Below are 13512 nucleotides of genomic sequence, written 5' to 3' on the forward strand. Positions count from 1 at the left end.
ATATACATTTCTTAAGCTAGGTTGAGTATAATGAGGGTGTCATTATTTTATTATCCCTTGTTATTTATTCTCTTTTTTTAAAAAAGATTTTATTTATTCATTTGAGAGAGAGACAGAGATGGAGAGAGCGAGCACAAGTACGGGGAGAGGGAGAGAGAGAGGGAGAAGCAGACTTCCCACTCAGGTGGGAGCCTGACATGGGGCTTGATCCCAGGACCTGGAGATCATGACCTGAGCCCAAGGCAGGTACTTAACCATCTGAGACACCCAGGCATTCCTTGTTATTTTTTATAATTTTATCTTATCTAAAAAGGTTTTCAAAAAGAAATAAATAAGGGCATCTGGGTGGCTCAGTCGGTTAAGTCCGACTCTTCATTTCAGCTCAGGTCATGATCTCAGGGTCGTGAGATATACCCCTACTTCAGGTTTTGCACTGGGTATGGAGACTGCTTAGGATTCTCTCTTTCCCTCTCCCTCTGCCCCTCCCCACCAGCCTGTGCACACTCCTGAGCACACGCTCACTATCTCTCTCTCAAAAATAAATGAATAAATAAATGAAATGAAAAAAATAAAAAGGAATAAATATATGAGACAGGTTAAGATACTCATGATAGATGAAATTTTTAAAAATTACAGTAAGTCAGCTGTAACCTGACATTTAAGCTTCTCTTTATTTCAACTTTATTCCCACAAAATACTATGATTTTTCAAGTCAATGTTACTTACTATATTTTAGATCCCCTACTTAGGTGTCTGGAATCTCACTCATTAGAAGAGTACCTCTTTACGTAAAACCAACATATTTTTAAATTTATTTTGGTATCTACAAGTTAACCATGGTTTGAGAAACTTTTGGAAAAAAGAACTTCACTCCCTAAAAATAATCTATGCTCCATTTAATATTTAAGTATTTCTCCATTAATATTCACATATTTCTTTAATAAGCTCCAGAAGTGTTTCTAAAATTGTTGCTCACAGACAAAACTCTTAAGCAACCAGATTCCCATTAATAGTGATGGAAAATATGCAAAACTTCTAGTATCAAGCAGCTCGAGCATCAAGCAGGTAACAGCAGTAAGTCATTTATAGGCACATTCTCTAAATAGCAACGAACTGTCCAACTAACAAAATGTCAAACTTGCTGCAGGAGATCTTGGTAGCAGCTGCATAGTCAGCATTGCCACCCTGCCAGTTGTTGAGACGTACCCAAGTTAGCAAGAATTTATCTCTTCAAACTAATTACTGCTTAAATTTCATCTCCTTCAGGGCATCTGGGTGGCTCAGTCAGTTAAGCCTCTGCCTTTGGTTCAGGTCATGATCCAGGGGTCCTACGACCGAGCACTTTCTCAGCAGGGAGGCTGCTTCTCATCCTCGACACCTGCCCCACAGTGCACTCGCTCTCTCGCAGGCCCTCACTTACTTGCTCACTCTCTCTCAAGTACATTTAAAAAAAGAAAAAGAAATTTCATCTTCATTTCTGCGTGTACCACTTCAAATTCTCAAAGATCTACCTTTTTTTTGATGAGAAAAACACAAATTTACATGTTATTTGTAACTAAACACATTGAAAGCATCTCCAGTTTTTTAAGCTGCCTTTGCCTGTTCTCATTCCATACCTTATTATTATACCACCAACAGAGTTTTTTTTGCAACTTAGCAGTTTGTTCTTTTGAGAGAACTGTTCTAAGGGTTAAAAAGTCAAATTCAGGGCAACAGAGGCAGTTTGGCTAGATTCACCCTGTTCAGTGAATTCCCTTGCTTCATGCTTTCGAGTAACATTTAATGTTCTCACATCCTCTAATTTATTACTGGCAGCAAAACTGGCAATCTATTTGAGATCATTTATGAATAAAATGAGACCAATCTTTCAGAAGATACAATTTTGACATAAAACCACAGAATTTGAGAGTCCACTACGTAGAAGCCTACACCAAACTGATATGAAGCACAAAAAGCAGGTTGAAAGGCCTCAACACCATGGGAACCCAGACAGATTACAGCCAAGCTATAAGCAAAAGAATCTGCACACATAGCAAAACTTAAGTGTATGTGCAAGTCCTGTGTTTCAGTAAAAACAGAGCCCTCATTTAACCAGAGATGAATGCATATACTCAGAAAAATACAGACCTTCCTTGACTTACTATGGGGTTACCTCCTGATAAGCCCACTGTAAACTGAAAATGCATTTAATACACTTAAATTACCAATCATCATAGCTTAGCCTAGCCTACCTTAAATGTGCTCAGAACACATTAGCCTACAGTTGGGCAAAATCATCTAATACAATCCCTATTTTATAACAAAGTATTGAGTATCTCATGTGATTTACTGAATACTGTACTGAAAATGAAAAACAGAATTGTTGTAAGCTTATCAGTTGTTCACCCTTGTGACTTTGTGGCTGACTGGGAGCCGAGGCTCACTGCCATTGTCTGCATCACGAGAGTAGGATACCACATAGCGCTAGCCTGAGAGAGTATCAAAATTCAAAATACAGTTTCTACTGAATGCATACCACTTCCACACCATTATAAAGTTGAAAGAGTTTAAGTCAAGTCATCATTAAGTTGAGAACCATCTGTGATACACTAGTGAGTAAAGAAAATGGCTTTAACAAAGGGTATTTGCCTTTAAAGCATACATTTTGCATGACCCACTGAGACGAATTTTTACACAATTACAACAACTTGGAGAGAGCAGATAAAATACTAATTTTTACACTTTGAATCTGTAACATAAAGAATTCTGATTTCAAATAATGAATTAAAAACATGAGTTTGTCCTGAAATGCATTAAAATATAAAGTGGATGGAAAGATGGATGTATGATAAAGCAAGAAGTAAATGTTAATGTGAAAATCTCAGAGATGAGTGTAAGTAAGTAATGTAAAATTCCTCAACTTTGCTGTAGATGAAAAATTTATTGGGGGGGAAGAACTGTCTTTGCCTTTATTTTCTGACCTAGATCGCCTACAGAAACCCTGTTTTTCTGCTCCATTGTAACACTACACCTGAAAATATGGTATACAGTCACATGACAGGAACAAATTTATTAATTTAATATTTCCTCATACAGCTAAATCCTATTAAAAATGCAGGGGGAGGGAGAACCACTGCTAAGGCAAGGGCTAATCTTGAGTAATAAATAACCAAAGAGAGAATCCCTTAGTACTAGCTTTTTTAAAGACCTACATTTATTTGTAAATGGATTCAAAATCTGAGTGAATTACATCACTAGGCTAGTTGTTTCAAATAAAAGGTTAAAATATAAATAGCTGGGGCACCTGGGTGGCTCAAGGAGTTAAGTCTCCGCCTTCAGCTCAGGTCATGATTTCAGGGTCCTGGGATGGAGCTCCACATTGGGCTCTCTGTTCAGCAGGGAGCCTGCTTCCCCCTCTCCCTCTGCCTACCTACTTGTGACCTCTCTCTGTCAAATAAATAAATAAAATCTTAAAAAATATATAGTTAGTGCTCCAATTTTAGATATGCCACTGAAGCAAGCACAAAATATAAAGTTAACAGAACATTAATTTTTACCCAGATTAAAAAGTTACAACTAGACTTAGACAGAATGTGCTGTGTATGGGGGAAAACTGATATGAACTTTAACCTTCTTTTTTAATTTTCAGCTTCATGTTTTAATACGTAACACAAGTAGAGGCAAAAGTATTTCCTTCTAAATAAGTAACAAATCAGTACGTGTAATGTGTATAATACCTAAGCGGTCTTTTTTTTTTTTTTTTTAAGTTTTTATTTATTCATTTGAGAGAGAGAGAGAAACAGAGAGAGCACAAGCAGGGGGAGAGGCAGAAGCAGCAGCAGATTCCTTGGCTGAGCTGGGAGCCTGACTTGCAGCTCCAGCCCAGGACCTGGAGACAATGGTCCGAGCCGAAGGCAGACGTCCAACCATCTGAGCCACCCAGACACTCCATTTATAGAGGTCTTCCAACAGTTTAAAAAGGGGCATGGGGTGGCTGTCATTAGGGGCCTGCCTTCAGCTCAGTGGGGAGTCTGCTTCTCTTTCTACCCTTCCCCCTGTTCATGCTAACTCATTCTCTCAAATAAATAAAATCTTTAAAAAAAATACTTTATAAAATAGATTACAAACCAAAGTTTTAATACATCCTACCTTAGCTTTCTAAAAGCTCTGAAGGACCCACTAACTCGAGATAAATGTGGGTAGAGAAGAAAGCCAGTGGTACTATCAAATCTCAGCTGACAATCATATATACAAATAATTGTCCAGAAGTTGTAATACTGAAACCTTTGCATTGTCTGCCACATCAAAATGAACTTTTTTTTTTTTTAAGATTTTATTTATTTGACAGACAGAGATCACAAGTAGGCAGAGAGGCAGGCAGAGAGAGAGAGAGGAGGAAGCAGGTTCCCTGCTAAGCAGAGATCCAGACATGGGGCTCGATCCCTGGGATCATGACCTGAGCCGAAGGCAGAGGCTTTAACCCAGTGAGCCATCCAGGCGCCCCTCAAAATAAACTTTTAAATACTTCTACCACCACGGGGTAGGGCAAATAATCTAAGATTCATCTCCCCATTCTTTAAAAATCCATTCCTTTCCAATGAGAAATCAGATACAGATTCATGAAATAAAAGGGCAAGAGAAATTCAAAAGCAATCCCTAAATCTGAAGAAACACTTTTAATCGTATCTTAATTGGGGGAGGGGCAAGCATAAATACCACAGCGGTTAATTTTGTTGGCCATTCCTATTCAACATAAATATTGAAAAAAATACGTCTTTACATTTTTATCACATGTATGCTGATTTCATCCGAGAGAATAATTCTTACTTCTCATAGCTGTTGTAACACACACAAAAAAGTTTTTTTCCAAGAAATATGTATGACTTTTCTTTCCAAAACTTAAAAATGCTCAAATAGTCACCTAAAAAACCCAAATATGTTCATTTAAGCAATCCTGTGAAACCGATGCTAATATTCATTTACATAGTTATAGTTTGTACACATTCCTGAAAATTTTTAGACCTAATTTCTATTTTATCTTTGAAGCTAACCTGGCTCATGAAAGAACAAAATGTACTAGTTCAATAAGCTCTTCTTTAGCTCACCAACAGGTAGTTAATAATCTTCCTCTATTACACGGAAGAGACCCTAATGTGTAAGAGATTTTCAATTGTCATGTTTTAACTTGTTGCTGTTTTTTCTATCACTGTAGTGAATGCATAATAGAGGACTAAATTTCCTAAGCATATTGCAAATTCTACTTAGAGGAAGTTTTACAGTAAGCATCCTAGTAGGCAAACACACTATTAAAAGACAAGACCTTAGGCTACTACAATTTCCCTTTCACCCAACACAAAACAGCAACATGTAGGTTTCTTGGTTCTTTCTGAAATATCCCTGTTATTCCAAACTCTGCCATAGTTCTTCAGATTTTAAAGAAAACCCCAAATCTACCAGTTAACTAAAAAAGAAAAGAAAAAGAGGAAAATTCCATTTTTAGACGAGATCGGGCGCGTTCAGGGTGGTATGGCCGTAGACGAAAATTCCATTTTTAAAATTAAACCCAGCACATCTATGGTTGGGGGAGGGAATGGCTTTAATCTGCTCTAAAATTTGCTAAACATCCAAAATACATTCTGTATCTTAACTAGAAATTTGAGGGGGAGAGAAACCTCAAAGCACTAGATGACTAAGGAATACATGCCTGAAATCCATCTATAAGAATTTAAATTTTACTATAATTAGCATAGAATTTATGAAATATTAGGGGAAATCTCCTATATTCATAACTTTATCAATCCTTCCATTATGTTCTGGCAACTACACTTGACAAAAGTAAAACATTTAATTAATTATTTTAGATTGCTTCGGGGTTTTGATTTTGTTCACCAAAGATCAAATTTTTACTCATCAACTTCACAGAGGTATTCCTGATGGCCACATGCTAAATATGCGAACTCTGCTTAGGAAGCGTGGTCTACTTTTAAGGGCAATTTAGAATGCTGCAATAATGAAATCCCATTGAATGTAGATTTTGTTGTTGTTGTTGTTTTAAAGTTTTATTTATTTATTTATTTGAGAGAGCGACAGTGTGTGTGTGTGTGTGTGCATGAGCAGGGAGGAAGGAGAGGCAAAGGGAGAAGGCAGGGAACCTGATGCAGAACTCAATCTCAGGATCCTGAGAACATGACCTGAGCCAAAGGTAGCTACTTAACTCACGAGCCACCCAGGTGCCCAACTTTGTTGTTTTAGAGATCACTTCTTCATAAGCAGTCCATAAAAGTGCAAGTAAAACTCAAATATGCAGGCTATTGAATAAAGTTAAGAGTCTGTGAAAAGAACTACTAGCAAATTATGTTTAGCTTTATTGATAAAATAAAGATTTTACTGAACAGCACTTAGTCTAAGTTAGTAAAGAGGATCACAGCCACGTTGGTTTAAGTTACTACAAAAATATTCCCAAATCAGTGATTCTCAAAGGAGTTCCTGCAATTAGAAATCACTCCATACTACAAGAGATGTTACTGATTGGCATGTGCTGAGCAAGTGAAAACTGCTAAAGCAGAAAAATGTGTTGAAAACTAGTGACTGATTTTAAAGATTCGAAACACTACAGTAGGGGCTCCACGGTGGCTCAGTCGGTTACAGGTAAGCCTTCAGCTCCAATCGTGGTCCCTGCGTCCTGGGATCCAGCCCCACATCAGGCTCACTGCTCAGAGAGGAGTTTCCTTCTTCCTCTCCCTCTGCCCCTCCCCTCCCCTCATGCTCTCTAACAAAGAAAATCTAAAGGAAAAAAAGAAACACTACAGTAGTCCCCCCTATCCTCAGGAATTGTGTTCCAAGACCCCCAGTGGATTCCTGAAACCACAAAGTATCAAATCCCATATAGACTCTTACCCTGTATGTACATAATAAAGTTTTATTTATAAATTTGGTACAGTGACATATTAACAGTAAGAGGAAACAATTATAATATACTGTAATGTTATATGAATGTGGTCTCTCTCAAAATATCTTACTGCACTACACTTAGCCTTCTCCTGATTTGAGATAAAATGCCTAGGTGATGAGATTATATGAGGTAAATAGCACAGGCACATGATATAGCATTAGGCGACTACTGACCTTCTGACACTGTATCAGAAGGAGCATCTGGTTCTGGACTGCTACTAACCTCAAGTAACTGAAATTATGAAAAGTGAATAAGGGGTGACTACTCTACTATGATTTAGTGGATGGGGCCAGATTCCCCTCAATGTACAAGACAGTCCCACAGGTTGAAATGCCCTCAACTGACTTTCAAATATCCAGTTAGGCATTAACATAGGTAAAAACCTATTTACAACAAATCCCAATTTTAATTCTGTATTAAATATAAATCACAAAGTACATTTCGTAGAGTTTAATATTCATATAATTTTCTAGGAATGCACCTATCATGTAAATGGAAAGATTATACTTTGAGTCCTCTTAGCTTTTGACAGTTGTATTTTGTCTTCATTTTTGAAAAAAATATTTTTCTGTTTTTTTGCTTTTGGTACTTTAAAGTTGTCACTCAACTGTCTTCTTGTTTGCATGGTTTCTCTGCTTCAACTCTCTGCTCCTCTGTATAGGTTTCTCTTTTCTTTGGTTACCTTCCTCTCTGTCCCCTGTTTACCTCAGTTTAAAGACAATGTGTGTTTTGAGTTTGTGGGTGGTAGTGGGGGACAGTATTTATCTTGCTTGGTGTTCTCTAAGCTTCTGGGTCCATGGTTTGATGTCTGACATTAATTTTGGAAAATTTTCTATTATTTCCTCAAACATTTTAGTATTTCTTCTACTCTGTTCTCTCTTCTGGGATTCTAATCATTTATATATTAAAATGTTTAATACTATCCCTAAGCTCTAGGGTATTTCGTTTTGTTTTAACTTTTTTATGTGTGTCAGTTGGGTAATTTCGTCTACCATTAATAAGTTCACTGATTCTTTCCTTGGCTATGTCAATTATGATAAGCCCAAAAACATTCTTCATTTACTGTGTAATACCTCTAGCCTTTCTTTCGATTCTTACACTTTCTATCAGCTAAAATTACCCATCTGATCTTGCATGTTATCCACTCTTCAATTTTTAACATATTATAGTCATTTTAAATTCCCTAGCAGATAACAGCATCTATGTTAATCTAAGTGTTCTTCTGATGATTGCTTTCTCTAGAGAATTTTTTTTTTTTTGCCTTTTATGTATGCCTTATAATTTTCAGTTGAAAGCTGGACATGTACAGAACAGCAGAGACTGAGGTAAATAATTCTGTGACTGGAAACGGGCACGTCTTTATTTCGGTAGGTCTTTAGTGCAAAATTTGTGTTAATCTGTTTAGGAGTTGAGCTGGATTTATGATTTGCTGTTGCTATGGTTATTCTCAGTGTACTACAGGCTTGAGAAAATCTACAGAATAGCTGGTGCCTATGGCGGAGGATGGTTTACTAAAGCAATGTCTATCTGATTCTTTGTGCTGCGCCTCTTCGCATGATATTGTTCCTAGTAATATTCTGCATTCACCTGTTATTCAAAACTTCTTATAGTGGCAGGGGGCTGGAAAGAGCCTTTGTAGTTCTGATTAAGGTTCAGTCTTAGGGATACTCTATATCCCTGGATCTCAGGGGTATAATCTTCTTGCTCCTCCAGGCTGCAGTTTTAAGATCAGTGCTCCTCCCAGAGAAGATTCTCTCCCCTCTTCTTTCATTGCCCAGCTCAATGAATGCTCACCAACCGGCCAGCAGAGATGCCCTTCCCTTCACAGATAAATGTTATTGTTCCATAAAAGATACAAAGAAAGAATCAGAGTTTTGTGCCCCTTTTGAAAGCTCTGCTGCTTTCCACTCCTCTAGATCATTACCACAACAGACACTCCCCAGGGTTCTTTCCCATCTTTTCTAAGAGCGCCTAGTGAGTTTGTGGAGAAAGAGCTTGGAAGAAGGTGCACTCAGAATCAGCCTTCATCAGCTTGTCAGCTATTCTAGCTGAACTCTTCTTACCAGTGTCCAGTTGTGTCCAATGAACGTGGCACTGAATTCATGTATAACCTCTAATTAAAAGACTGGCCAATGGTTTGCTCTGTGACCTCCGTTCTTTAACAGTTCTCAAAAAAAGAATTTAAAGTGAGTCCCATTGTTTTTTGTGTAACAGTGAGAGCAAGCCTTCTTTTTGACCCAGGACCAAAGTCAGAAGGTGGTGATATTATTTAAAATCTCCAGGTAGCAGAGCAGGTGTTACAAATTGTTTGGAATAAAAAGAGAGTCTTATTGGGTTTAATGAAGTTGGGAAACACAGACTTAAAGGATTTCTTTCAAAACAACTACCCTTTAACCACTGCTAAATACGACAGTCAACATTTAGGCCTAAAACTATTAGCAACCAAATCTTTGCTTTAGCTTATGTGCACAGCCTTGCCTCTATTTTACTAAAAATTAGTATCGCAGAGAAGCAAGGGAAGGGTAAGTGTAATGAAAATCACTTGTGTAAACAGACCTGGTTAAGGAATAGATCCAAATTAGTTAAAACAGATCCTCTTTTTATTTCAATTGTAATTTAGTATCTACTGAGAACCAGATTCCACTATCAACCTTTCTACAAATTTAATAAAGCCAGCATTGTTACAGTTCACCTCAGCAACTACGTTCTATTTATTTGTGGATAAAGTTAAATTCTTACCAATAACTCCTGCTTTCCATTACTTTTGAGCTGATAATGTTCATATAGTTTAGCCTATTTACTACTGTCACTTCAGAAAAAGAGAACACCCATCGCCTCCCAGTGGAATACAAACAGTGGTATTTTCCATGATATAGACTATAGACTTAAGGTTCTTGACTTTCCTATCTCTTAATAACCCTCTGACTATTCTTTTCCTCCCTTAGTATGTTCTACTTCCTGTTTTCAAACTAGGAATACAGTGTAACATTTTCTAAACAGAACTTATGCCCCATTGTGATATTAATAACAAAAGTCAAGTTTGAGATATAACTGCTTAAGCAGTTTCATATTACATTTAAAATGTTAACAAGGTTTTAGGTTATATGCTAAATTCAGTCACACAATTTAGCACTTTCCAGAAACCAAAGAAATGTGAATCAAGTTTTTTTTGGATACCAAATTTCTGGCGAGTTTTTGAAATCTTCCTTTTTAAATTTTTTAGTGCAAATCCTATTTCATATTCACATAGACTCAGAATATTGATAATCACTACAAAACCTGACCACTGTAATTTCCTCAAACTCTGCAGACGGTACTTTCAAACCTAGAAATCGATCGGATCCAGAAAGTAAAAAAGAAAATACAGCAAGAAAGGCAATCACAGGGGCAAATCCTGAAGAAATATTCTGAAATTTTTTTCGGAAGACATTATACTCCACGAGGCTCAAAATAACCCCGCAGTGCAAAGTCCTTCATAGAGGAGGTAAAAGCATAAGGCACAGACCCTCCTGTTTGCAAGAAATCACAGAGGGTAAAAGGGAAAAAGAAGGGAAGAGAGAAATCATTACTTTGGGAGATTACAGCCTCATTAGGGAGAGATTTTTTAACCCCCCCCCCAATAACTGATAAGGAAACAATCTGAAGACATCAACTGATAAAAAAAACAATCTCAGGACACCCTACAATAAGAGTTCACGGGAAGGCACTCTTCTTAAGTCTAATAAGTCAAATCTGCGTTTAACCGCCACTTCACTGAGCGTCTGATACCTCACCCATTCCAAAGACCACATTCAGAGGCAAAACCACAGCAGTGAAGGAAAGGGCACTGAAAAGAAGCTCCCCTGCAGGAAAGGAAAAACGTGGGGTGTAAACTTGATTTTGAAAAAGGGAGAGGCTGAAAAAACGACGCGGTGCTCCCCATCTCCAAACGAAACGAAACAAAGCTAAGCAAAGAGAGTCAAAGTCGACACCGGACGTGTGGGGGAAGAAGGGTCGCGAACCCCAGGAAATAAGAGTTGCCGGCAACCAGTAGAAAGTGTGTTCAGGCCAGGAAGCGAGAAGGGAACCCTGAGGGCGGAGCCCAGAGAGGAATAAGGGGTGTGTGGGGGTAAGGATGTACAGTGGGGATCTAGGGACCATGGTGGGTATAAAACGAAAAAACAATCCAAAAAAGAGGGGTGGGGCTGAACAAGGCAGTGCCCAGGGAGAATGTCACTTGGTGCCAGGGGGGATCCGACGGGAGGAACCAGACCAGCAGCCTTGGGGGAGGGTAATCTGCTTTCCTTAGCAGCTGGAGGCTGCGGCGGCCAAAACACCACCCCTCTTTTTTCCTTGTCCTTAGCTCCCCAAGTCCCCGTGGCGTGGGGAAGGGGTAAGGCAGAGCCCCAGAGGCCAGTGCCCGGAGTGGTTTACCTTCGCGGGAGGCTGGAGAGGCTCCAGCCCGAGCTCCTCCCGCCGCCGGCTCTGCGTCCGGAGTGAGATGAGGCGCCCTCCGGCCTCCGCCCCCTCAACACTTCCCCTTTCCCCTGTCGGGGCCCTGAAGCTCCGCTGCCGCGGGTTCCTGGTGCCTCGGCGGCCCGGGCTCCCCGCCCCCTCCGCCTCCTCCCTCTGCCTCTCAGAGGCTCACTCTGGAGGCCGCCATCTTCACTCAGGCTTTCAGCAACCGCGCTCCAATACGCCTGCGTCGCCACCGCCCAGGCTGTCACGAGACCAGGTCAGCTGATTTCAACTCTTCCGCCTTCTGTCCCGCCTCTCTACGCCCCCACCCTTGCCCGCACGCATTTCTCGGCTTTCTCGGTCCCATTTGCCCTCTTTCCCAGAAATTCCGCGTTCTGCCGGCCCGCCCGCCCCCCAGAATTTACACATGCGCAGAGTGACGAGAACGGCTGTGGGATCCGGAGTCCACGCAGTGCAGAGGAGGGTCCGCCCCGCAGCGCGCGCCCTCACGGGTGGAGCCACGCCCCTCCGGCGTGTTCTCCTAAAGTCACGCCCCTCGGCGTGTGGCTCTGAGTCCTGGTGGAGGCTGTGGTGCTCGCAAGCTCTTTGCACTGTTAATCCCCTGGAGTTCTGTTTTAAAGCCTTTCCACCGCTTCGGCCCGGACTTCCCGATGCCTTGGAATATCCGTGAGGCATTCGAAGGCTCAGCCTGCTATCCGGTTTGGCTGGATTGCGAGCCAGCAGGTTCACCACTACTGAGACTTCCAGAACGACAGTTGAGGGTTTAAAATTTGGTTGGTCTGGGAGGTCGCCAAGACTAAAGCTTGGGAGATGCCTACGGCTTGTCGACGATGGGAATGCCGGGAAGATAATACTGATAGTTCCATTTATTGTCTGCTGATCGATCGCATGCCAAGGGTTTTATTTGCATTAGTTAAACCTCATCTCTGAAGTAGGAATTATCCTCATTTTGCAAATAAATTAAGGCACCTCCCCACAGTAATGGACTTTGTGTTTGAACCCTAACAGTCCGGCTGCATAGTCTGTACCCTCAATACCATCTCCCTGAACACACATGGGAAGCAGCTGGAAGTGGGGCGTCAGGTAGAGAAAAGAGGGAACATTGTGTGTTACCTGTGAGCAAGTTTGTGGAAGTTTTTTTAGTCATCTCTCCCGACCTGAATTCTAAAGACCACAGCTCAAAAATGAACGATTCTGTTGAAAAGCTCAAACGGATGGCGGTGACTTGCATGGATACCTTATTTTATGAGGGTTAAAGGTGTCTGATAAGGGGTTTAATATTGTGCAGAGCAATGCTGAAACTGATCTCTCAAGAGTCCCTTTCAGGGGTTGGCTTGTTTTTAAAGATGGTGGCTACAGGATGAAAAGTGTAGACCGTGGTTTTTACAGGCTTTGCTTCTTGACTCTGTTGACCCTTTGCCCTACCTTGGGGCAGAAAACAACTGCATTTAGCCTGATAGTAGTCTGTCCTGTACTGACTGCCCCAGTAAGATAAGGTGCATCTAAGGAGTGGTGCCAGGAATAGCTGGGTGTGGACAGCACCTTAAACGGAGTAGAAGTGGAGAGGAAGAAAAAAGAAACAGGAGGGCTGAGTTAAGAGGTCTACTTGTCTTATCCCGTGGAAAGAGAAACTTATGCGGCATTTTGTAGGTTCCAGAGCCTTCCGATAATTCCAGAAGTCTCTATGGAGTTTATTATTTTAATTTTATAGAGGAAGCAAACCCAGAGTGTCCAAGAGACTTGCCTAAGTTGACCTGACTCCTAAAGGTTAACAGAGATTTAGTCACAGGACTTGTAACATCAGGGTCAGTGAAGTAGTAAAACCTCCGCACTGCCTCTCTGTTCACTATCTGGGACAGATAAAATGGGTTCTCAGAGTTGGGAGGAGACTTAGGCATTATGAAATGCCCCCATCCTGGGTAGTGGAAAATTGCCTGCCTCCCAAAGTCATTTATCTTCATTTCTAGAAACTATGTTCTTTGGATTCAACCAGCTTGACCTCACTTTCATGAACATTTTGGTTGTTTTGTTTTTCCTCTGTGCGTGTGTCTCTCTCTCTTCTGCTTATCACTCTGACTACCCCAGCCACAGCTCCCTATCTTCCGAAGCCATATCCCTCATGC

At 40.5% G+C, this 13512-nt stretch overlaps 1 protein-coding gene across 3 annotated transcripts in view; it reads right to left on the reverse strand.

The window, feature by feature from the left end:
• The window catches only part of DNAJC13 (DnaJ heat shock protein family (Hsp40) member C13), a 129773-nt gene extending 117915 nt beyond the window's left edge, over window positions 1-11858 (reverse strand). For 2 of the 3 annotated variants that reach the window (XM_046001673.1, XM_046001670.1), the window contains exon 1: window positions 11345-11658. The gene's annotated coding sequence lies outside the window, so the exon portion shown is untranslated. Of the gene's footprint in view, window positions 1-11344; window positions 11659-11793 lie in introns of those variants that run through there. The other variant, XM_046001672.1, reaches the window with a different exon arrangement.
• Window positions 11859-13512: the final 1654 nt, after the last annotated feature.

The sequence above is a fragment of the Meles meles genome, chromosome 4 (genome assembly GCF_922984935.1).
Source record: "Meles meles chromosome 4, mMelMel3.1 paternal haplotype, whole genome shotgun sequence".
Taxonomy (NCBI): domain Eukaryota; kingdom Metazoa; phylum Chordata; class Mammalia; order Carnivora; family Mustelidae; genus Meles; species Meles meles.